Below are 26,743 nucleotides of genomic sequence, written 5' to 3'. Positions count from 1 at the left end.
GGGACTCTTAGAAATTCTCCTCAGAGGTAAGACAAATTAATCTACTATGTCCCCACAGAAATCTCAAATTTGAAAGAGATGTGTGAGAAGGCGGGTAGTGAGACATTTTGAGAATCAACAAGCTAAAGTAACCGAAAGGCCCTTTACCCACAAAGAAAAGGAAGGGAAGGGAAATAAGTCCTTATCTAAAAAGAACACACCCCTGAATATGGAAGCCACCAAGACACATTACTAAGGTAGGTGAGGGACTATGTACAGTGGTTTCCCACTTAACAAGGGTTTCACATCCCATAATTTCAGTTACCTGTGGTCAACCATGGTCTAAAAATATTAAATGAAAATTCCAGAAATACACAATTGGCATGTTTTAAATGGTGCACGTTTCGCAACAGCATTATGAAATCTCACACATCCCATTCCATCCTGGGCTGTGAATCAGCCCTTTGTCCAGTGAATCCACACTGTGCACTGTACTCGCCCACTGATTACTCAGCCAGCAGTTATCTTGGTTATCAGCTCAACTGTCAAAATATGGCTGTGCCTGTGTCCAAGTAACGCTTATATTAATGGTAGCCTTATGCTAGACCACAGTGCTACGCCACTTGCCTCACTTCATCCCATCACAGGGGCACTGTATCATCTCACACCAGACAATAAGATATTTTGAGGTGGACAGAGACCACATTCACACAACTTTTATTGCAGTATAATGTTATAGTTACTCGGTTTGCTATTAGTTGTTGTTTATCTTTTACTGCGCCTAATTTATAAATTCAACTTTGTGATACGTAGGTATGCGTGGGCAGGAAAAAACAGTATATGTAAGACTTAGTACTATCCTTGGTTTCAGGGATCCGCAGAGGATCTTGGAATTCCCCAAGAATAAGGGAGGGGGGCTGCGGTGTTAGCAAGAACAGCAAAGATAGTTATGAAATGCTGACTGTTCCAGAAAGTAGGCTAAAGTAGTTAAGCTACTAATGCTAGTAGGAAACAACAGCCAAATCCTTATTCAGAGATAATCCAGTCTCTAAAAATGTATTGTTCTCACACAGTCTCCTTCGCCCCACCTTTTAAGCTGGCGACTTGAAATTACCCTTCCGCAGAGAGGCAGCAAGATTTCTCATTTGGTCTTTTCGCAAAGAAGGCAGCTAGCTCAGGACACTCGCCCTGCAACCAGCAAGGACCTGCAAGGCGGGCTCTGCAGCCGCATGGTGGGTCTCCACTTAAAGTTTGTCCTTCAAAGTCCTGAGAATGACTATTCCATGATTCCCTCACCTGATTAATTTTTAACTCTGAGCATAATTACACTCTTCAGAAGGTAAATCGTTCTTATAAATCAGTCGAAGCTGACAGTTCACTGTGTGCAGAGCAATAGGCTTGGGTGGGTTGGAGGCTGGGCTGGGGGCTTGCTGGCCAAAGTGCGGAGTCGTTCGCCTTCACTTCCTTCCCCGGCTGTCCCTTCCCAGGGCACAAGACCTGCGGCCCCACGCCGCAGCTCCAGCTCGGGGACAATGGGGAGGGCAGGAAGAGGACCAGAGGTTTGCTCAGAGTGTGATCTCCTTTTAAAGAAAGGAGTGAGGGAGATGGAGGGAAGAGGGCTTACAGACTTCTCTATTAAAGCTCTGCTGAACTCTAGCCTTCTGGCGAACTGCGGCAAGCCGCCAATTTGAAGTGTGTGAGCTTTAATCTGCTTCTGGCCTGATGGGCTCCCGCGTCCACAGGGAGCTGGGAGGCATCCATTCCGCCGGACCGAGGAGATGGAGCGTCTAGGAAATATGTTAATGCAGGCCCCTGCCCGCCGGGCCGCCCCTGCCCTTGCCTTGTCCCACGCCTCCGAAAGTGACATTTCAGGAGTGCGCTGCTCCTACCAGGGCTCCCTCCCCAAATTCACATCTACTCATTATATTAAACTCTTTTTTTTAAAGATTGTACTAAGCAATTAACTGTTAAAATGTGAGGTTTTTGTTTTGCTTGTATTTTAAGTTTAAGACAGAGATTGAGCAAAAAAAGAAAAAGAACTCATGGACACACAGACCACAGGGCGTGATTGCAGGGAATGGGGGCGAGGGGAAGGGAGTGGGGGAGGTGGGAGAGGGTATAAGGGGAATATATGGTAATGGAAAAATACAATTGAAAATGAGCTATTTAAACTCACTTAACTTCGTAAACAATGTAGCCATTAATGAAAAGATACTTTGTTGTTTAAATTAATACATGAAATATTAACCTTATAAAATTTAAAATCTAGCTTATTTTAGGTGTTTAATTTCTATCTACAAATGTTACTCAACTCGTAAGTGTAGCAAATTCAGCAACAATTTTATAAGAGAAAATTTGACTAATATTTGGACCCATTTACAAAACTACAAAACTTTGTAACATATTTCGAATATCTTAAGCTGGATTTACCAATTGAGTATATATTATTTCCTACTTAAGTTCCTCAAATATCGAATTAACAAACTTTCTTAGGTATTTTAGTATAGTAATGCTTATAAATTAAACTTCATACTATGGGGAACTCCAAATTCTCTCAAATGTCCAAACTGAGTGAGTGTAGGTTTAGTCAGATATGAACTAAGAATTACAAATATGCATGAATTATGCAATTAACATGTTCAACTGGGATTACAAATTGACCTGTTATTCTAATAAGTCCAATAACCTTCAATATCTTTATACTTAAAATATGAAATATGTTCATATCTCTTAATACTAAAGCATCATTACTATGCATTTGGTTTTTAAAATATTTCCATACTTATTTCTAAATCTGCTTCAAGTTCACGTGTTGTTATTCATTACGAAAAAAATATATCTTAGGTATGCTTTGGGGATTGCCTTTCGGAAAGGACAGCCTCAGCTTGCTGAAGCTTCTCAAATACCCAGAGGATATTGGTCATACTTAGGGTTTGCAATCGCGATAGGAGATGAGGAATGCTGTGAACAGTAGCGACCGCAGCAACTTCAAAATGCAAAGGAGGAGATGGTTGTGCAGCCCATGTCCTGTGGTTCTGAAACACATCGGTACCCAATCTGCAAGCCAGTCTAGAGTGTGCAACCACATCCAAACTGACTATAAAAGTGAAGACTTACATATATTTTATTCTTGTTATATATGCTTTTTGCTCCTAAAGTTTTTTTTAATCATTTAAAAACTTTAAAAAATTGTTTTGATTATGGGGAACTTGCCAACATACACACAAATTTTAAAAAGGTGCACGGACACCCTAATTTCTCCATGCATCCATCACTCACATCTGACGATAATCAAGTCCTGACTTGTCCTGTCCATCCTCACACGTCACGTCTCCATTTCCCCCTTTTGTATTATTGTGAAGCAAATCTTAGATACCAGATTCTTTAAATTGGTAAATAAAGGATAAGACTATTAAATAAAAACAGTGATTTACCATTATGACACCTAAGAAAATTATCAAATATCCAGTGCTTGAATTTCTGATTCTTTCATAAATGTAATAAAACTTTGCATTACATTCATTTGAATTAGAATCTAAAGAAAAAAAAAACAAATTCACACCTTGCAATTGGTTGGTGTGTCTTTTAAATCTCTTTTAATGTCTAAGAACCTCCTCCGCCTGTTTTTTTCTTGCAATTTGTTATTGAAGAAATAAATGATTTATCCCATAGAGTTTCTCTCATTCTAGATTTTGCTGTTTGCATTCTTTTTGTGTAGATTATATGCTTTTTCTCTGTTTTTTTTTCCTATAAATTGTATTTGTCATAAGATTACTTGGCAGGTCTAAATGGAAGCACATAATATCTATCTTTCCTATCTCTCTATTTCTGTCTCTCTTTGATATTAAGAGACATTGATGACGTTTGTGTTCTTAGATCCATTTATTCTTTGGCAAAAGATATATCTTTTTTTCTACTAGGTTGCCTAATAGTACAGTTCACCCAAGAAAGTCAAGCTTAACCTTGAACTTATTGCCATATTTACCAGTTTTCAAAATATTAAGGCAGTACAGTAGGATTCTCCAATAATAATCAATTAACTTTCTTTTCTTTAATGATGAGTGTGTTGGTTTAAAAACAAGAAGAGGGAGATAGCCTGTTTTCAGATGTTTTGCCTGTCCTTGAGAAAGTGTCCCTTGAGCTGCTGTAGCCCAATAGTCTGAGCCCCAGGAGCCCTGATTTTAGAAGAGTTAACAGAAAGACATTGAGGGAAAGGACCCTTAGGAAACTTTAATATTTTATGCTCTAGAAAATGAGAGCTACTGCCTTTTTACTATTGCTATGTCTAGATAGAAATAAAAAATTTGCTGGTGATGTCCATGTGTTAGATGCTGTTCAAAGCATTGGAGTTATGTTAAGACATACTAAGTAATTTAATCATTGTATTGATAATGTTACTACCCCCATTACACAGATAAAGACACTGAGGTAGAGCATAATTACCCATATTTTACTATGTATAATGCACATCTTTTTGCCCACATTTTTGAGGGAAAATAAGGGTGTATATTATACATGGACATAATAATCCCATGTATAATGTGAACAAACACTTGGGTACACATTATATATGGCAAAATATGGTAAGTGATGGCAAAGTATGGTAAACCACCATTTTCCAGTAAATCAATAGAAAAGATGGGATTTAGATTCAGAGCCTGAACTCCTAACATGTTTTTTTGCTTTTGAAACTCATTCAGTGTAGGAATTTCAAAAATGAAGTAACTCATCTCTGAATTTTTTAACAGCAAGGAACTTTTGTCCCTGCATGGTATTGAGAAAACAAAAAGAGCGATTCATACAAACCAGCAGTAAAGCAATCAAAGAAAATTATTTCTGGCAAAGGAAGAAGATGATCTTATTTTAAAATGAAATATGGGGCTTTCACTTTAGAATGTACAGTACTAAAGTTTTAAGAACATTCTGATTTTAAAGACAGTTGGACACCAGCATTGTGGCATAGAAGGTTTAGTTGGGCTCAGATACTTCTAGGTAAAAATCCAGCCTTTCCCACTTACCAACAATGTGTCCTCGGCATTTACTAACATCCCTGAAGCTTGGTTTCTGTCCCCATCAAACAGGAGGATGACATCAATTTCTCCTTTCAATAAAAGCTACACTGTACATATTCAGTAAATGTCGGTTTCTGGTTCTTTAATTTATTGATCATTTTAATATTCTCTCCATTTCATATATTTTCAGTTATTTTTTAAATTCTGTGGAACATTAAATAAACTTTATTAGTCTCTAAATGTAAGTTTTGCTTCTCTAAAAAAATAAAATAATAATTTTGTCATCTTAAGCTAATTCGTTTTTATTTCTGTTGAGTTCTCTAGGAAATGGGTAGGGAAAAATATAAGGCAACAGTGTTCATGATGTGACACTCTGTAACATGGTATGAGTGCTGTGTTGGGATTGCGGAGCAATGGAGGAAAACTGGTTGTATGGTGCGGAGAAGTCAAAAGCAGAGAGAACGGACTTTATTTCCAGTTCCTCGATCAAAGTAAGGCAATGGCACAAGGAGAAACTTGCACACACCTCAAGCCAGAAAGGCCAGGGCAGGCCTCAAAGAAGTATCGACACACTCGATAACAAAGGCATCAAATTCATCAGCCAATTGTGCACATACACAGTTTACATGTCTTAAATAACACACACACATGAACCACACACACATGCACACACTGAGTACTCATTTCAGTATCCTATCAACTAAGTCATGGCTGATATCAAAACACTGGCCTCCTGTTCCCTGTGTTTGTCCCGTTGCTAGTTCCCCTTGCCATTGCTCACTTCCTGTGCCCACACCTCCACAAGCCCTTAAGATGCCACATTTGTGGCACGCCAGCACCAGGGCATGAAATAGCAGGCTGAGGTCACCTTGGCTTCTGTACCCATCTGAGATGAACTGGCAGGATTTTGCTCAAAACACTCAGGTGCAAGAAATGTCACACCTTCATTTATACAAAAAAATCAAAATGTATGTGATTATGTGACGCTGCTTCTGGTTGCTCAGGTACGACAGCAACACCTGACAGCTTACGGAAGGCTGCTAGTCAAAAGTCAAGAATTTCTGCTGAGATTCCAATTGTCCAAATCGTGTGGTCAATTTAAATGAAGAGTATTCTACTTCCTATTTGTCTACCTGTAGTTTAGGGAATTTGTTGTGATTCTGTCATTTAACAAATAATTATGCAGCACATAGTAGGTGTCCGACACTGTGCTAAAGATAGAGTACTGAATAATGCAGACCAAAATCCCTGCTCCTCCGGGAACTTATTTGTCCTTATTTTCTATATCCCTCTGTGCCCAGTAGAAACTAAATAAAGAATAATCAGTGTGAAGGGGAAATGATGCAGAGTCAGGGGGGAGGGTTGGCATTTTAAAGAGAATGGCCAGGGCAGGCCTCACAGAGAAGGGAGTCAGCAACTAGCCAGGTGACTTGGCAGAGAGCAGCCCACACGGAAGAGACGAGGGGCGTGAAGGCCATGAGGCGGGAGCAAGCCTTGCTGTCGAAACAGCGGGGGCCAGCCTGAAGTGGATGAAGGACAGTGGTAGAGGTGATGTCAGAGTTAGAAGGGACTAGATAAGGGAAGGCCCCCCAAAGGCTAGGGCATCAACGTGGGACTCAGGTCCCTGTCATCCAACCCGTCCTCGGCCCACTGGTCTGCATAAAGCTCACCTTGCTTTCCAGGGGTCATCCCCTCTACTTTAAGAATCCCAGTCTGTTTCTGTGCCCACAGGCAGGGCTCAATTTCAGGCAATCAGCCTAGAAACCCAAATGAAAACCTCACAGCAATGGGCCAGACGCCCGTCTTCTGCCTGAAGGGAAAGGACCTTTAAAAGGGCCTGACGCCAGAGAGACTAGAACTCAGCCCTTCACGGCTCCACCTCCTGATTTTGAAAGGAGAGGAAGGGCACGGGAACATGATTCTCCTGTAAAAGGAAGAACACAGAGATCAGCATCTCAGCAAATTATTCTGTGGCCTTGGGACAGGGCAGGCTCTGAGGACAGCATCTGCCACACAGTTCGGCACTTAACATGGTCGTTGGTAATTACTGATTTACTCTCTATTTCTCCTTCCGAACCATGCACTGTTTGAGGAAAAGACTGAGCTTTATTATTTAACTTTCCATCTTTAGCTCCTATGATGTAATTTGTCACAAGGTACAGGCTCACTAAATGATTGTTGCATAAGTGCTATCAGTGAATTGCAGGGATAACAAATATTCATATCTCCATAAAAGAATTGGTTGCTCATGAAAGCCAAAGAAAAAGAGGAAGGATTCTGAGACAGGATAGCGCTTTTTGAATGGGTGACTCAAAAATGTCACAGAGGTACTGTGTCCAAAACGACTGGTTGTCCCCAGGATCCACTGTCCTCATCTAAAGTTCGAAAAATTTTAGCTGGTCTTAGGTGCGCCCAGAAAAAACAATGACCACTTTTTCATTATCCCTTTATTCTTGGTGTGATTAAGGGATCAAATTCTGGTCAGGACATATTTTGGATGGAGGGAGAAATGATGTGTGCCTTTCAGAGGAAGAAAAGTGTGATCCTATAACCCTTCACACCTGTGGGAGTGAGGATCATTCTGGCATCTTGGATCGTGCTGACTGCACAGTACTCTGTGGCTGGCACAGTACAGAGAAAGGGGAATATGTTCCTGGTACCCTCAAGTCTCTTATCCAGCCCTGGACTGCCTTTGCCTGCACTGTGAAATTCATGGTCACTGTGGGTCTTGTTTATAGCAGGTTACCTTCTATCCTAACACTGTTGGTCGTTCAGTTTTCCTGCTTTGGTAGGACTGGCCCCCTTAGGCACCAGTATTCTCTATACTGTCTTGCTAAGATAAGTTGAGAATACCAGTAAGTATAGAGAATGCTTAAAAGAACTTCAAAACTATCTGAATGAATAATGATTTGGAAAAGATTGTGATGGTTTTATACTTAATTTGCCACAAAATAACTACAAAAATAAAAACTTTTGGGGGTCCTGTCTCATGTGCAATTAAAATATAATACCATTCTTAAAGTCCGCATTCTTCTTCGATTCACCAAAAATTATAGAATGTATGAAAATGTGTACATTTTCTCCACTCTACCTCCCATTTCTCTGTGCTAACCAGACCTGGGGGTCGATGTTGACACAGGCAAGATAAAGTCAATCAATATATGGAAAACTAAACCAGTAAAGAAAAACTGGGTAACCCTGAGTCCTGGAGATTCCATAATCTAAATAATTATTCCTATTCATCCTCTGTTTCTGTCACCCTAATGTACTGTCACTGCCTCTTGGTCCCCCGAAAATAAATTCACTGCCTCTAATTTCAGCTCCTTCCAATTAAGCCATTGCAAGTAAGAGTGCTTTTTATAAAGTAGAAACATGCATATGTTCTTTGGCTGATCGAAGGTGCTTTAAAGATCCCCATATCGTCAGGATGTGGTTCCAAGTCCAGAGATAAAAACATTTTTGTGATCTGGCCTCTGCCTTCTTTGCAGCCTATTTTCCCTCATAGTCCCCCCACTTCCTCCCCAACTAAACTACTCATTCCACAAATCCTGCACACTCTTTCCCACATTTATGTCTTTAAGTAGCTCTTTTTTATTGACTTTAGAAGTAGTTCTCCTCACGCATCTCACAGCAGTTCCTGTCCTTCCTTCCCTTTAATATTTTGTCTGATTTCCCCCTCAAAATTGTTGGACCCAGGGCAGGCTGCCCCAAAATGTCTCACAATGGCATATTGATTACTTTGAATTAAAGTTGACAAGCAGCCAGTGCCAGAAGGGCACACTGACCCTTCTTTGTCTCCTTGAATGCAGGAAATAAATCTTCACTGTGAAAGGTGCCTTCCTGGCTCCAAGGGGGCTGAGAGAGACACCCTTAGCGCCAGAGTCAAGGAATTCAGAACCAAAAGCTCACATTAAAAACACCTCACTACTCCTTTGTTAATTTACTGCCTCAGTCAAAGCTCGGTGTAGATTCCTTCCTTATGAGCTCCCAAACCTAAGTCTCCTGGCAATTCTTTACATATTTATTGTTTTTTTCTCTGAAAAGTATTAAAAGCTGGCTGTTTAGATTATTTTTCTGAGCATTCTATTATGATCTTGAGCATCATCTATGATCTTCTGTGTGAATGTATTGAACAGTTTTTGCTTCTCCTTTTAATCTGATTTTCTGTCAACCTTATTTCTAATCCAGCCACCAGGACACGAGAGGGGTAACAGTGAAACCTCCCCTCCTTCCCTACAGCATCATTTTCCCACTGCGTTCCCAGAACATTCTCTACTACCTCTATAATCGAAGTTAGAACTATACTGTTGTGCATCTGCTCCTCTTCAATAAACCTTAGCAGGCTCTTAAAGGCAAATGCCATGAGTTTATATTTTTTCATCTCTAGTATCTAACGCCAGGCCTGCCATAAGCCACTCAGCCAATGTTAAATAAATAAATGAGGCCTTATTCTATAACTCCCTCCCTGTGTCAAAAAAAATCTCCCTTTCTTCACATTAGTATATTTGGCTCTAGGTATCTGGAATATTGACTCAACTCTTCCCTTTTCATTTGACTCTGTAAGTCAGATGAGGGCAGTTCCAGAAAGGACAGAAGGCATCTACGAAGGACCCTTTCCAACACTGATCACTTAACCAACCCAGAAGGGCACCTGCTTGCAAGCAGAGCCATTGCCTTTGCTATTACAGAAGTCCAAACTGGGACAGAAGGATTTTTGCAAGCTCAGACTTCTCACTTACAATTGTTAATAATGTTTGCATAGTTACGCCAAATAACTTTAATTGGCAAAATTAAACTTCTGATAGCCAATGCCATATGAAGGTGGCTGAACTTCTGTTGGAGTTGGAGTGGCTTGGATAACAGAAATCTGATGTATTTTCAGGTCTTCTGTTACCATATGTGCTCCACTCACTGTGACAGATGGGTATTGATATTTTTTTTCTCAACTGCACAAAAGCTAGCTGAAGCATATGCAAAACTCTTAATGGCATTAAAGTTTTGCCAATTAAAAACATGTTCAAGCATTTGATACAGTACTTTGATAACATGTTTCACAAGTTCCATGCCGAATTTCAAATCATGATTTTTATTACATTGTTTGTCAAGCTAGTGTGACTAAAACAATTATCCCATGGGTCATATTTTTAGCCTTTTTATCATTTTGGCACCTGTCAAAATTAATGATGAAAAAGCAGTAGAGTCATTAAATGTAATAGAAAAAGTAAAATACTGAGTTACAAATTGTATTCACGAGAAAAGAGTAGGTTTCCTGTTTTCCCAGACATTCCTGAGGGTAAACAGGTTAGGGGGCAGCGGTGGGCAGGGGCTGGGGTGGGAGTAAGCCAAGGGAAAAGTAGGCCCCTCAATGGATTAACCAAAGGTATTTCTTTCTTTTACCAAATTATAAAATTTAGAGCAATTTCTATTTCATGGGACAATTGGGTGACTTTGAGAGAGTGAAGTTTTCTGCATTGACTTGGCCAGTTGTGGCTTTATCTCTTCATTTTATATTAATATCTTTAGGGACTTTTAATTTGTTTTCTGCTCCCAGGGATGGGCTGTAGACCTGGTTCTCTCTCTGAATGACTGAGGAAGATCTGAGAAAGGCATTTACTGTTTGATCGTCCCATTTCTCCATCATCTCTGCTCGTGAGTATAAATGAATCACTGGACTTTCTCATAAAGACAGTGAAAATTTTCAAATGGGTACACCTGCATATTTCAATCTGTTTACTGGTTTTCTCATTAAATGATTTCATAAACTTCCCTTTTTCAAGTTGCTGCCTCAATGAGATATTAAGGGGAGGGAAGAAAAAGAGAGGAAAAACAAACAGTAAGAAAGGTCTAAAATGAGTCAGCATAAGATTACTTTGAATCCCTTCAGAATCAATCAGGCAAATGTATGGAAGTGATTTTGGGAGTTAATTGATGTGAGAAAACGTGATATTCAAAGAGATGAAGACTGTTGCTTAAAGCCTGAGTCAGTTGACGGACCTCAGATTAGAACTCCCATATCCTGACTCCTGCAGAGGCGTACTGCCTTCTCCCCTACACTGCAGAACACCCCACCCCTGACAGAAACTGCTGCTCTGCCTTCCAAAAGGAACAATAATTTTCTACATCTATGTACAATGCCTATCTGCTCCACGGGCAAGGATGATCCTGATGGTAGGAACCAAGAAGCCATGTAAACTCAACGACAACTGTAAGAAAAGACCATGACTATCTCAGTTTAGAAAAAGATTGACCTTTAAGACTGGAATCTTACCCTATTTTCTGAGAAGATTTGCTAATGCTGAACGGTTAGTAGGGCTGGTCAAGTGATTTTCCTCCAAAATCCCTGTTTACAACAGCGATTAGACATGAGCAGTGGCAATATTCTTAAATACAACAGACTGAAAAGGGGGAAAAAGTCAACTGTTCTTCAGCCTCAGTTCAGTTTTTCAGGCAACAGAGAAGCTCCTCAGTGCGCATCCCCAGGTTGGTAGGCCAGAGATTTTATAGGGACAAACAGAAAACTCCAGTCCGTTCTAACCACGGAACTGGGGCCAATATCTGAAAGCCTGAACTCTGCAGGAATGAGAGAACAGTTGGCTCCTGCTTCTGAAATAGGCTCTGGCAGTGGTGTTGCATGTAGCTAGGTCGCATTTTGCAAAATAGAAGCCATTATCTTTAGCATATCAAGCAGACAAAATTAAATTGCAATTACATGGAGACATCCAAAAGCAAGCTGTTTTGTCTTCAGTTAAATTCCAAGAAGTGTAATCGAGATTACCAATTTGAAAAGAAGTTTAGACAAGCAATAAACGTGGCTAGAAGAAACATGGAATTAGAAATTTTAAAACCACCAGTTTGAATTTTAATGACCAGTACATAATATTTCAGAAACCCAAGGAATGTACTATAGCACATTTTTCCAGGGAAAAGGATATGAATTTTCTTCCCATTTTACTGATTTATTTACCAAATTATTTTATTAATAGATTTTCATTTGTTTTTTAAGGAGTAACTATAAATGTACTCATAACCATAAAATGTTGTAAGAAGCTCATACACTGTTAGAAAACTGCTTATCCCCCCAAAAAATAGATGCATGCCACTTTCCTCTGCAGTCTTCTTGAATATGAGAATCAGGACTCTGTGGAGGTAGAAAAATATTTTTAGAATAGGTAAAAATCAAATCAGCTGCTGTGGAGGCCTTGAAAGGGGGGAAAAAACCTTGTAGCTATTTAAGATTACAAAGAAGAAAATATAAAGAAAAGGGCATCTCCCAATAATCTCATCTTTCTGGGGAAACTTCAGTGGGTTTTCTGTTTTACAAGCACTTGATTACATTCTAATCAAAGCAGTTAAGAGCCCATTAACATCATAACACTTAGTCTAAAATGTTGACCTACCGGATTTGAAAAGAAACTGAAAATAAGTTTGAAAACATTCCACCTCTTTCAGCAATCTCTGACAAAGTAGTCACCCTTTTGAAGCTAAAAGGGGAATCGGCAATTCCCCTTCAGGACAACCCTTGTCCTCCTCCCAGATGAGGCTCTGGTTCCTCCTCAATGGGTGCTGCCCCAGTGGCTTACAGCAGCAAAGGTGTTCATTCTCATGAACATTCCCTCCGAAGGCCTGTGGGGTATGTGTAACTTACACACACGTACATATACTACTTATGAGAGAGACAGCAATTACATATTTAAATTTTTTTAATACCAAAAAACAATAAATGAGGTACCGGAAAAAGAATTTAAGTTTAACACCATTCGCTTTAAGACAAATCTAAATTTACAAGTATATCTGCAAGAAGTTGGTGTCTAGCTATTCCTTACATATTTATTTTGGTGTAAATTTCACAAATAAGGCCAAATGGGCAGAATACATTCATTGAACAATGTGCTAACACGTTTCCCCCATGGTCAGATGCCATTCAACCTTTGCCCATAGAACTGAGAAGCCTTTGAAGTTCAACTGTACAAATGAGAATTTGAATATATTATTACCTTTAAAATGCTTCGGATCCAAAGATCAATGCCTCCCTTTTAGCCACTTAGGTCACACACAGGTATACACCTGGCACCACCTTGATAGACCCTGGAGGCACTCCTTGCCTCACATGTAAAAAACCTCAACCTCCCCTTGACTGGCCTTTTATAATCCAAGTTTTCATCTCTATGACAATTTGGTTCTCAGTTCCCACTTGCCCTCCATAGCAAATTCAAGCCACTGAATGCAGCTAGAGGTCCCTCCATTTATCACCTCTACCAGGCCAATCTGAGAGTGTGATAATCTATAATGGGCCTTGTAAATGAGTAGAAAGCTAACATTTGGAAGAGATAAGGTAGCTGCCAAAGTTGGCTTATGTCCAAGACAGTAAGTGTTTTGGTTGCTAGAAGAAACCCAGGTTCAAAAGCAGGTTCAATTTTGCTTCTAGGAGCAAAATTTCTTGCAGGCACCAGAAAGAAAGAAAACATGAAGTGTCATGTCAGTTCCCCCTGAGTATTAAAGCAGTGTTGAGAGTAAACCAAGCATGGGTTAAGCATGGGACTAAAAGCAGCTGGCTTTTTATTTTTATTTTTATTTATTTGTCTTATTTATAAGCCCTTCAAAAAGCGTAACTAACAAATGCACCAACTCACTCTCTGGCCTGGATTTGAGTTCCAGTTGGACTTGACAAATGCTGTCCAGATGTTGGCTAAATTGTGCCTGCTTTCAACAGAAGGTCAGTAAGCTGAGAAAACTGGCTTTGTGTTTCCTACAAATTTATCGATCCAAATCCTAGAAATAAAATTAAACCACGGTAGGGATAACCAGGATTTGAGATAGGGAGAAAGAGCCAAACATTTTTCTTCTGCTTTCTCCAAGAATAACTATATTTCTCCACAAACTAATTTACATTTTGGAAAGAGCCAAATGGTTGTTAGAGAAGAAATGAGGAACAAAATAATGATGGAGAGATTAGGGGAAGAAGAGAATGAAGGGAGATTGAGAAATTGAAAAAAGTTAGTGTGGCTACACTACCCTCAAAGTAACTATTCGGGATTCAGGCTGCTCCTTTCTTCTTTGGCACACCTACACTCTCCTCCAACTGAAGGGCTATAACAGATGCAGGTAACAAGCTGTGCGAATACCTGAGCTTCATTTTCTTAACCCTTATAGCAATAATCTGATGTTCTTCTCTCTTAGGATCTCCGTGCTTAGGATTCTAAAACTAAGACAATGAGCCAGAGAAATGTAATGTCACAAGACATCGCTGGGAGTCATGTGACCATCTATATAAAACTATCTTAATTCTTTCAGATTGCCAGGATATTATTTAATATATGGCATTTTACTATGTGAAATGGCATTAAATAAGATTCTAAGAACATTTGATTTAGCTGGACTTTGGTTTGATTTTAAATTCTAAAATATATACAAAAGTGAAAAATGTTTAAATTATTTAAAGATAAACATACTTTATGTTTTTCTTAATCTAAAATACATACATATGAAACATATATAATGATATGTATGTGGGGTTAGAAAAGAGAAGGGTTAATTCATGTCTGATTTAGCTGAAGATCAGTCTATCACAGACTTAATTATTCAGAACAGAGATTGAAACCAGCAAATCATGAGTTAAACCTTTCAGCTCAAGTAAGAGTCATAAAATGCAAGATTTTATTTATAAGAAAGTCTTGAAGCCAAGAGATTGCTTTCACTTAGAATTGCTTGTAACACATGGCAGCCAATTAGAAGCAGAAAAAACACACATTGATAGTAATGAAAAATGGCTGTTGAAAGAAGAGACCACGGGGAAAAAAAGAATAAAACTGTTTTAGGGTATCACTTGGAGTGGAGGAAAATAACCCTAATAGCCTTACTGGTTTCTGAAGGCCTTGCTGAATTATAATTAAGTATAACATCTAGAACACTTGGACAATATTGAAGAATGGAGTAAATATTTAGTATTATCAATGAGACAAAAGAAAGTACAATATATTTTGTAAAAATTTTCATCAAAAATCTACTAAAATATATGCTGATGCTTAAATGGATGAAAACAGGTAATATAAATGAGTATGAAAAAAGGAAAAGAGTAATCAATGAGATGGTACAGGACTGTGGGGCACCTGGTTAGGTTAGTGAATCCATGAATGCCAATACACAGGGGTGGGTAAAAGTAGGGTACTGCTACATTGTGTCATCCTTTTGAGTTAACAAAGCTATTGTAATAATCATAACATATCTTTTTCCATATGAACTATAAACCTATTTTTGCCCATTCCTGTATTTCTTCCCCTCTTTGACTGTGGAGAGAACATTTTGATGGGGATATTTGGAAGATAATATTTCTGTGTATATAAGGCAGTCATTAAATCTATAGATGAGGATCTAGAAAAGGAAGGTGAGCAGAAAATACACTCTTATTCTCCTGGAGATAAATCAATGTCCCTTCCACAGTAGAAGGGACTCCTGGCTGGAAATAAGGGTTGGCTGCAGTATAAGGAAAGAATGGGGAAGGAGTGGTATGAGATAAAAATTTAAGTGGAAATTTAAGTGGAGACAAGACCCAAAAGTCCAGCTATGGCACAAAGCAATCAGAAAATCCTCGGATAAAGTTTTAGGTGAAATTATAATTGGGGAGGTATAGATTTGTAAGCAAATTTTCTTCTAACTTGATATGGGTCTTTATTATCTGCTGTGGACCCATGTCCACAACAGGAATTGTTGGTTATCGACCCAAGCATTCCACATTGTTCTTTGTTACTAAAATGACTTCCCTATAACATCAAGGGAAGGAGACTCTTCCCCTAGTTTTTTTCTTGGGCTAAGCCAGTAGTGGGTTAAAAATGTTTTTTTTTATTCCTAATAAGGCTGTCCCACTATAACTAAATAATGAAAAATAGAAACCACCCAACAAGCTCAGAATTATATGCCTGTATTGCAGGTGCCATAATTTTTACTAATTTGCAATAGAAGGAAATTACTTCCAGAAGAGAAGCAAAATTAAGGTGAACACCTTCATAAAACTCCACTGTCATCCACAGCTGTACCTGGATATCATCCGCATACCAATAACCTTTCTGTACTAGCCAAAATGAATTAAATGGGGAGGTGATAGAGATCACCATGTGCAGTAGCCTATTTTAGTGGCCCTAATACTCCACCTCACTCTGTGTACTCATGCTTTGTCGTGTGAATTTGTAATTCTTACTCAAGATACATGTTCTATTGTCCCACCCTTTAGATTTGAGATGTTCTTGTGCATTGCTTTGGCCAGCAGAATGCAGTGGAAGTGATGGTGTCTCACGAACAAGAGGTCGGAAGAGACTGTGTGTTTGCGCTGACTTTCTCTCTTGGGTTTCTCCGTGACAACATGCCTATGCTAGCCAGCTGGATGGCAAGATGCATGGAACAGGGCTGAGTCTCACCAGGCATCTCAGGGTAGGCTTGCCTTGATCAGTAGACAGCCAAGTGCCACCCGGACACATGAGAGACCCTAGTCTAAACCAGCAGTCACCTAGCTGATCCATGTTTTCTTGAATAATACCAGCCAACGTCAGCTGAGCCCAACCCAGAAGAATCTCAAATTCCTGACTCACATAAATTATTATTGTCAGTTGATACTGTGGGTTTTGTGGTTATTATAACATGACATTATTTTATCAAAGTTTAACTGATACACCATGCATTCATTTCTCAAGTCTTCTATATTAGTAATAATTGCCACAGGACCTCTTTTAACACAGTATTGTACTTGTTAGGAATGGAGAGCTCAGAGATCTTTCCACTGAATCTTCCTACCATAGCAGCCTTTTAACATTAGGAGAGAGTCAGAGAGTCAGGGGTGTTGGAAGGAGATTCTGGCAGGAGCCAACAATTTCTGTTCTAAACTCTATCTTAAACTGCAGATCATATAGGGTCTAGTACCTACTGAGTGTAGCAAAGGTACCTCAACTCAATGTGTCAATAACTAAACTCACAATTTTTTCAGTAAACTTGTCATCCCTTATCATCTGTCTCCATAAATGTCACTAACATCCTCACATTTGCTCAAGTCTGGAAGTGGGTATCGAACTCTTTCTCTCTGCTTCCCAATCTAACCAATCGTAGAATGCTATAGATTCCACTTAAAAATATCAAGAATCCATCTACTTCTCTCCACATAGTACTCATCAACTTGGTTCAAATCACTTTGTCTCATTCGTTAAACAAAGTAAATCAACTTAAGCAAATAGGTAATTTATTGGAGGTAATGGCCTACCGCCCAAAGTCAAAGGTCAAGCTGTAAGATCCTGGCTGAGAAATGACAGGACCCAGACAGCAGCACTGGAGGAGGTTCAGACAGCGAGCCTCAGTGGACGATCTGTTGTCTTGGGCCAATTATTTCACTCCATTGTTCCTGACCTGTCACTCTCTTGGAGATATAAGGCCAAGTTGGAAAGTCTGATAAGTTTAGTTTAAGTCATATGCTCACCTTGCCTGGGGGAATGTAAAGCACAACACTCGACTATTCCACCTGAAAGGAAATCAAGATACTGTTACAAGGCAACAAGAGATTGAATGCTGCATGCCAAGAACAACATTGTCAACTCCTCTAACACATCTGATTCCTCTCAAATGTTCCCATTTTAATTGTCAGAATGTCTGTTAGTCTGCATTTATATCTTTATCATGGAACCCTGGCACTGCTGGAGAATAAATTGCTTTTGCAATGTGACATCTTCCAAGTTCATCTTCTGACCTTGCCTGTAAGCAACCTTTGCATCTTGATTGAAGAAAGAAGTTTTGCATTAAGGTTACATAATGACACTGTTTCTGAATGCACATAAAATTAGGTAGGAAGTCTAAGGCAAGGATTTACTCACTCACCACCACTCCCCTTAACTGCCACCATCACCTCCATAATTTGACTAATGAACAACTTTGCCTCTGCATATCATGGATTATTATCTTCCAATCCTGGAATATGGAAGAGAGTCTCATAGGTCACATAGATCTGTTCAATACCCACACTCTCTATGCAAGTCTGTAGTACCTATTTCTCCTATAGGCAAAGAAGATGCCTTGTAAGAAGTGGAAACACAGTCCAAAACTAGCTCCAATTAAAATGTAACAATGTGTGTGGGTGTAGGTATTGGAGGAAGGGAGGTTATTATAGAGCTAGGTACAAGATTTCTCATCGAAGGCAGGAAGTTCTGAGTACTCAGATCTTAGGAAGTGAGAAGCAAGAATTCAGAATTCCACTTTTGGTGCTTCACACATGTTGTCTAATTTCATTTGCGACCAAATGAAGTTTTTGATGTCCTGTTCCAAATTTCTTGTAATATGGTTTAGGTTTTTGTTTGTATTCTTGTTTTGTGTTTTTCCCTTTAGAGCGATAGACAATCTATAGACAGACCACTTCAGGCCATGTGTCTGTACATGATTTAGTCAGCAGGGTGGGGGGTGGAAGCACAAAGCCTTCCCAGAGCTCTGGGTAGGCACATTTATGGTAGACAGACATTGCTTATTGCCTTCTCAACAGATGTTTCCTTTATTTCTCTACTAATAGAGCCAATGTGCCCAAGACAGTTGCTTTGATGGAACTAAATCAATCACAGCGTACTTTGCCACGAGCTGGCTTGGGCACGTGAGCCAACTCAGCCTAATAAGATGTAAGGAAAAGTCTGCCAAGAGGATCCTGGGGAATATTTTCTTCTATGATACAGGTTGACCCTGAGAAAGAATTATCTTTGTTCTTCCATTAGTTAGTGCCCAGAAATGCAAGACTTATGGCCACAAAGGGACAAATCTGAGGACTAAAATAATACTCTGATTATGTTGGAGAGAGCTTGATCTCTGATGACCTTGATTTACTGATTTAATTGGCATGTCTTGCAAGGACTCTTCTTGTTCTATGAGGTAATATTTCCTAAATTAAGATACTTCAAACTGAATATTTTATTAGTTGTAACTGAAAGAGCCTGTTACAGTAGGATTTCTATTTTCTGGGGGCATGGGTAGGAACGGTACCCCAACACATGTTTAATATAGAAGGGCAAAGCACAGTGCTCAGTTGTATGTCTACCTAATTACAACTATTTCTACCTCTTTGGAGATACACACTTGCCAAATTTTAGATTCTTTAATAGGAGCTCCTGAGTGATTAAACCATTGATTAAAGTGGCAACCCTGAAAAAACAATGAAACATAATTATTAATGTCTTCTAAAACCTAATCCCTAGCCTTAACACTCATTTTCTCTCTTGTTTCCTTCACAACTGTAAGTAAAGGATGTGGACTGAATTAAAAATTCTTTAAACTATGAACATATTAAATACTGGTTACTAACAAATTCTGCTATGACTTTTTTAAAAAATTCAATGAGTTGATTTTAGAGAGAGAAGAAAGAAGAGAGGGGAAGAGAGAAAAACATTGATTTAGTTGTCCACCTATTTTTGCATTTATTGGTTAATTCCTCTATCTGCCCTGACCAGGGATCAAACCCACAACCTTGGGTATCCAGATGACAGTCTAACTGTCCAGGGCTATGGGCTTTCTTATTTTCTCTAATGGCTTTTGGACTCATCTATTTTCTCTGTCCAGATTCTAGAGGCTAGTAGGAAGCAGAATCATTGTTTTAAGATAAAATTCTTGGAAAAATACAACAATAAGGTTATCATCTCCTTTTCTAAATCATGACCTTTAAGATATTTATACTGGAGTTATAGTAACTTTTAGATTTTAAAATAAATTTAAGTGAGAAATAAGAAAACCTTGATTGTTTCTCTTGCCTTCCAAATGGAGAAAAATAGCAGTGAAAACAATCATGACTTTTCTGAATTCATACAAGTTAATGAAACTTCTAGAATATCTTTTTCTTTTAATGTTTTGGTGATTTTCTTCTTAACTCACTGTATAGTCATAGAAAATTGCAGATGAGTCCCATATTTTTTATTATTTAATTCCTTTATAAGATTAAGAAGATTACAAATATAAAAACTTATAAGGATTTCTCTTTGAAAAGCAATTTTTCAACCAAATATATTCTTTGTTGAGACAGACATAACCTATTTATTTAGAAATAGGTATACACATGGAATATGTGAGCAAAAACAAGTGTTCTGAAGTAAAGTCCACTTTTGTATTTGACTACATTTTTTTTGCTAATTTGAATAGTCCCACTTCTCATTATAAATAAATAGAAAAACTGGTTAAAACACAATATCAAAAAACTTGTTTTTTCTTTATAACAAAATACACACACATAAATAGGTACAACTTAAAGAAAGCCAGAGCTATAATTGAATCTGTGTATATAAAACAAAACATTGAAGAATTACTGTACCTGTGAAAAAGGGAATTAGAAAATTCCCATCTAGTAGTTTGAGATGCTCCAGGTAAACTTACAACTTGCTTAGTTTTAAAGGACTTAAAATGGCAAATTAACAGTTCACATTAGTCTGAAATCCCAATTTATTTTATTAGTTTGATTGAGTTTGACAGAGACTTCTAGGTATCTGTTCCATACTCATTTTTCACTTTTGCCATACAAAGAGAACACCCATGTTACGGGGTTGAGAATGTACATTAAATTTCTTTTGGGGGTGGGGGTTACCCTGCAGCTAGATTTCAAGTACCCTGCAGTTACTTGAAAAGTTCTGCTAATTATCTATAGTCAGATATCTTGGGAGTCTCCTTAAATGGCAAGCAAGTACACTTTTTTCTTTCCACTTTGTCCAGATTTCTCTCTTGAGGAAGATGCAATAGTTTGACCTCTAATGGCCAAAGAACATAAGTTTTGTATTAAAGGTGAAGAAGTAGAGAGAAAATGAATCTCAGTCCCTAAGGACTTCATTAAGATGTACAGCAATCATGGCAAGTCTACTTGCAAAGTAATTTTATCCAAGGAAATTAATCTTTATACCTAGGATATCTATTAATAGCAGCAAAATCAGTTCCCAACTATTTTTTATTGGATTACCAAACTGGAATATTTACATAAAAATTATTCCAAATCCTTCGTTGAAAGCAAAATGAAACTGCTTTACAAAGCATTCACTATTCTGAACACAAAGAACTGGCATGTGCACACATGTACAAATCCACCTGACAGCATTCTCAAAACTAAATAAACAAGCCCACGCCTCCACACTCACCAAGCAGAAGAGACTGTCCAATAAGAGAGAGGATCAGCAGGCAAGACAAACAGATTTTACTCTCCCCCTCAAAACATGAAGCTATACAACAATAAAAAGAATCTACAAAATTTTTTAAATTTTAATAATTATTGAGGTTAAAGACAGATAAGAAAACATAATAGAAGAAAAGGACAATATTATTTAAAACTAGAGGATTCGGCCCTGGCTGGTGTAACTCAGTGGATTGAGCATGGGCCTGTGAAGCAAAGAGTCACTGGTTCAGTTCCCAATCAGGGCACATGCCTGGGTTGCAGGTGGGGTGGGTCCCCAGTAGGGGACACATGAGAAGCAACCACACATTAATGTTTCTCTCCCTCTCTTTCTCCTTCCTTTCCCCTCTCTCTAAAAATAAATAAATAAAATATTTTTTAAAAACTAGAGGGGGGGTTTCAAGATGGCGGTGGACTAGGACGGAGTAGATACCAGTTCTTAATACAAAAGAGACAGAAACCTATCCGATCTGAGGAGGTGAGGCCAGCAAGCCAGCAGTTGCCAAGCATATATGAAAATAAGAGACGAGAAACCTCATCGGTCACGGAGGAACCAGACGGTAGGGAGACAGCAGCGGTACAGTAGTCTCTGGGACGGAGCAGGGAGAAACAGCCGGTGCAGGGTAGGGGAACCAGCGCCCTGTGGCCAGAGCCCAATGGCTCCTGGGACAGCCTTCAGCGCCCGGACTGCTCCCTCCCTGGGATTCTTCTGCCGGGCAGGCTGAGTGGCCCAGGCAAAGAGGTGTGGAAGAAATTTCAGCCTGCGCGCAAGTTGGGGATCTAGTAGCTCCACACGCAGGGTGTCTGGGCGGATGCCTAAGGGCACCTAGGCCAACATTCAGCGCCCGGAAAGCTCCCTCCCTAGGATTTTTGGGCTGGGGACCTGCCAAGTGGCCCAACCAGAGGGGAGCAGAGGTGATTTCAGTCTGTGCATAGCTCGGAGGTTCAGCGCCTGGTGGGAATTGTGTCTGGGAGAGTGCCTAAAGGCGCCTGGGACAGCGTTCAGCGCCCGGACGGCTCCCTCCCTGGAATTTTCCTGCCAGGCAGGCCGAGTGGCCCAGGCAAAGAGGTGTGGAAGAAACTTCAGCCTGCGCGCAAATTGGGGATCTAGTCGCTCCACACGCAGTTTGTCTGGGCAAGTGCCTGAGGGCGCCTAAGCCAACGTTCAGCGCCCAGAAAGCTCCCTCCCTAGGATTTTTGGGCCCAGACCGGCCAAGAGACCCAACGAGGGGGGAGCAGAGGAGATTTCAGCCTGCACACAGTTCTGGGACCAGCACCCGGCGTGGTGCTGCTACATCCCTAGGGGTCTTTTTGGGTTTTTTTTTGTTTGTTTGTTTGTTTGTTTTGGTTTTTTGCCAGAGGTTGGCCAGGGGACCCAGACAAACACAGGAACAGAAGGGATACACACCACGCAGCGTGCCATGATGAGCACACAGAGTTTCTAGGTCTGCGCCTAGTCCTCAGATCGGCTCCCGGCTTCCAGTCCACCCCCCTCAGACTATCTGGAAGCCCGGGACGCTGAGGGGTCCTGGGAAAAGAGCTGAGACCCTCAACCCCCTCCCTTTCCGGCCAAGCAAGGTGGGGGGCCAGGAGAGACTTGTTTGATAGAGTTTACAGAGAGGGTGCGGAGGACAAAGGGCCCCAACCAAAGACTCTGTGGTTGCCAGCCCAGGAGAACTCAGAGGTGCAGTCTGGGGCTCTGAATCCGGTAGACTCGGGAGCCTGCTCTGCTTCACACCCAGCTTGGCAGCGAGCCCAGGATTGGGCAGAGGGTCTGCGGCCTCCCAACTGAACGGGGGCAGGCCTGTGCTCAATCCCGAGGGAACCAGGCAACTAGGCCGGTGCAGGTGCCTGCAAACACAGCAAACCAGACTATGGCAGTAACCCCTGGGAAGGGAGCGCTGCGAGAAAGTCCTAGCTCCCCATTGTAGGGAGCTGGGGGAGAGGCGCCAAGTGTCTGGATCCTGAGAGGGGCTGGATGAAAAAAAAAAAAAAATCACAACAATCGACCCTCAGCCAACTACAACCAGAAAAACCGGTTCGGCTAGTTTGAAGCCAACAAGTGACATTCCTTTTTCTGAGGGTTTTTTTTTGAGAGATTATTTTGGTGCGTTTTTTGGGGTTTTTTTTTCTTTCTTTATTTTATTTTTATTCTTTCTTTTTTTTTATTTACCTTTCTCCCCTCTCCATTCCTTTTCTTTATCTTTTTGCTTTTTTTAAAGTAATCTGTTATTTCTTTTAAACTTTATTAGTGTTTCTTCTTTCCATACTTTTGTCCTCTTTTCCCGGATTTCCTGTTTTATTTCTTTTTCTTTTCTTTCTAAACTTATTGCTCTTTCTTACATTCCCCTACCATTTTTTTCTTTCTTCCTTTTATTTCTTTCCTTATCATTTCTTTTACCCACAAGAGTCACAATCAACTTGAAAATATAAAAAGACCAGAGCTGGACCCATAGAAGAGGCCTCCCAATAGTAGAGCCAGAGAGACAAATTGCACATTGTTGTAGGAGAGAAGCCACAAGTTGCTGCATATTTGAGTAGGTGGAAGCAGAGAACAACAGGATAACCAAAAGAGGCTGCACCATTGAAAGTCACAGGCATTCCACCACAAAAGTTCATACCATAAACCCAGGGTGTCAAAACAGATTAATCTAAGAAGCTGAGGCTAACAAGAAGAGTCTCACAAACAATGGGAAGACAAAGAAACAATCCCCAAATGAAAGGAAAGGAGGAATCCTCAGAAACTATGCTAGATGAAACAGAGGCAAGTCAACTATCAGATACTGAATTCAAAGCACTGGTGATCAGGAAGTTCAAAGAGCTCACAATCAGCTACCAGAAACTACAGGGAAGTTACAATGATCTCACTGTGAACTATATCAACATGAAAAAGGAAATGGAAATTATTAGCAAGGGCCAAGAGGAAATGAAGAATACAATTTCTGAATTAAAAAGCACGGTGGAAAGCATTAAAAATAGGGTGGATGAAACAGAAGATCGGATTAGTGAATTGGAGGACAAAGTAGAAAGCATCTCACAGAAAGAACAGGAAAGGGAAAAGAGGCTCAGAAAGAATGAAGAGAGATTAAGAGAAATGCAAGACAATATGAAACGTAATAATATCCGAATAATAGGAATACCAGAAGGAGAAGAAGAAGAACAAGGGATAGAAAACATATTTGAAAGAGTAAAGAGAGAAAATTTCCCTAATTTGACAAAAGAAAAAGTCACACAAATCCAGGAATCTCACAGAGTCCCATTCAAGAGGAACCCAAAGAGGCCCACTTCAAGACACATCATCATTAAAATGGCAAACTTCCAAGACAAAGAGAGAATCTTAAAGGCAGCAAGGGAGAAAAAAGAAATAACATACAAGGGCGTCCCAATAAGGTTAGCCACTGACTTCTCAATGGAAACACTCCAAGCAAGAAGAGATTGGCAAGAAATATTCCAAGTAATGAGAAACAGAGGCCTACAACCAAGGCTACTTTACCCAGCAAGGCTCTCAATCAAGATAGAAGGCCAAATAAAGAGCTTCCAAGACAAAAGAAGTCTAAAAGAATTTGCTGCCACCAAGCCAGCTCTACAAGAAATACTAAAAGGTCTGCTTTAAGGAAAGGAAGGAAAAGAGACAGACAGAGAGGAACACAGGTACAAAAATGGCAATGAATAAGTACCTATCAATAATATCCTTAAATGTAAATGGATTAAATGCTCCAATCAAAAGACACAGAATAGCGTCATGGATAAGAAAGTATGACCCACACATATGCTGCCTACAAGAGACCCACCTCAGGACAAAAGACCATCACAGACTAAAAATCAAAGGCTGGAAACAAATTTTCCAAGCAAATGGACAAGAAAAAAAGCTGGGGTAGCAATTCTCATATCAGACAAAATAGACTTCAAAAAAAGAGCCATAAAGAGTGACCCAGAAGGTCACTTCATAATACTCAAGGGAAGAATCCACCAAGAAGACATTAACATCATAAATATATACGCACCCAACATAGGAGCACCAAAATATATAAAGAAAATCTTAGAGGAATTCAAGAAAGATATAGACAGCAACACAATTATAGTGGGGGATTTTAACACCCCACTATCAAAAATGGACAGATCTTCCAAACAAAATATCAACAAAGACATTGTGGCATTAAACAACACCCTTGATGAAATGGACCTAACGGATATATATAGAGCTCTTCACCCCAAAGAAGCTAAATACACATTCTTTTCAAATGCACATGGTACATTCTCAAAGATAGATCACATGATAGGGCACAAAACAAGCCTCAACAAATTCAAGAATATTGAAATCATACCAAGCATTTTCTCTGACCATAAGGGACTGAAACTGGAAACCAACCCCAAAGGAAAAAACCCAAAACACCCAAAATCATGGAGACTGAACAGTATGCTATTAAACAATGAATGGGTCAAGAATGAAATTAGGGAAGAAATCAAAAAGTTTCTGGAAACAAATGAAAATGATCACACAACAACCCAAAACTTATGGGATACAGCCAAGGCAGTCCTGAGAGGGAAGTTTATAGCAATACAGACCTACCTAAAGAAAACAGAAACATTTCAAACAAATGAACTTACTCTACGCCTGCAAGAACTCGAGGAACAACAACAAAAACAGCCCAAAGCAAGTAGAAGGAAGGAAATAACTAAGATCAGAGCAGAACTAAATGACATAGAGACTAAAAGTACAATTCTAAAGATCAATGAATCCAGGAGTTGGTTCTTTGAAAAAATAAACAAAATAGACAAGCCTTTAAGTAGGCTCATCAAGAAAAGAAGGGAACGGACACAAATAAACACAATCAGAAATGAAAGAGGAGAGATTACAACTGACACCACAGAAATAGAGAGGATTGTAAGAAATTACTATGAAGAACTGTATGCCAAGAAATTTGAGAACCTAGGGGAAATGGACACATTTCTAGAAAAATATAATCTCCCAAAACTCAATGAAAAAGAAGTAGAACACCTGAATAGACCAATAACAGCAAAAGAAATTGAAGCAGTAATCAAAAAACTCCCATCACACAAAAGCCCTGGACCAGATGGATTCACAGGAGAATTCTACAAAGCATTTAAGGAAGAGCTAACCCCCATTCTTCACAGACTATTCCAAAAAATACAAAAGGATGGAAAACTCCCTAACTCCTTTTATGAAGCCAGCATCATCCTAATTCCAAAACCAGATAGAGATACAACAAAGAAAGAAAACTTCAGGCCAATATCGCTGATGAACATAGATGCTAAAATCCTCAACAAAATATTAGCAAATCGCATCCAACAATATATCCAAAAGATAATACACCATGACCAAGTGGGTTTCATCCCAGGGATGCAAGGATGGTTCAACATTCGCAAAACAGTAAATGTAATTCATCACATAAACAAAAGCAAAGACAAAAACCACATGATCATATCAATAGACGCAGAAAAAGCTTTCGATAAGGTACAACACCCATTTATGATAAAAACACTCAGCAAAATGGGAATAGAGGGAACATTCCTCAATATAATAAAGGCCATTTATGAGAAACCTACAGCCAATATCATACTCAATGGACAAAAACTAAAA

Source organism: Artibeus jamaicensis, unplaced genomic scaffold (assembly GCF_021234435.1).
Source record: "Artibeus jamaicensis isolate MK-2021 breed Jamaican fruit bat unplaced genomic scaffold, CSHL_Jam_final contig_588, whole genome shotgun sequence".
Taxonomy (NCBI): domain Eukaryota; kingdom Metazoa; phylum Chordata; class Mammalia; order Chiroptera; family Phyllostomidae; genus Artibeus; species Artibeus jamaicensis.
The sequence above is the reverse complement of the archived record's forward strand: the minus strand, read 5'-3'. Positions refer to the sequence as shown.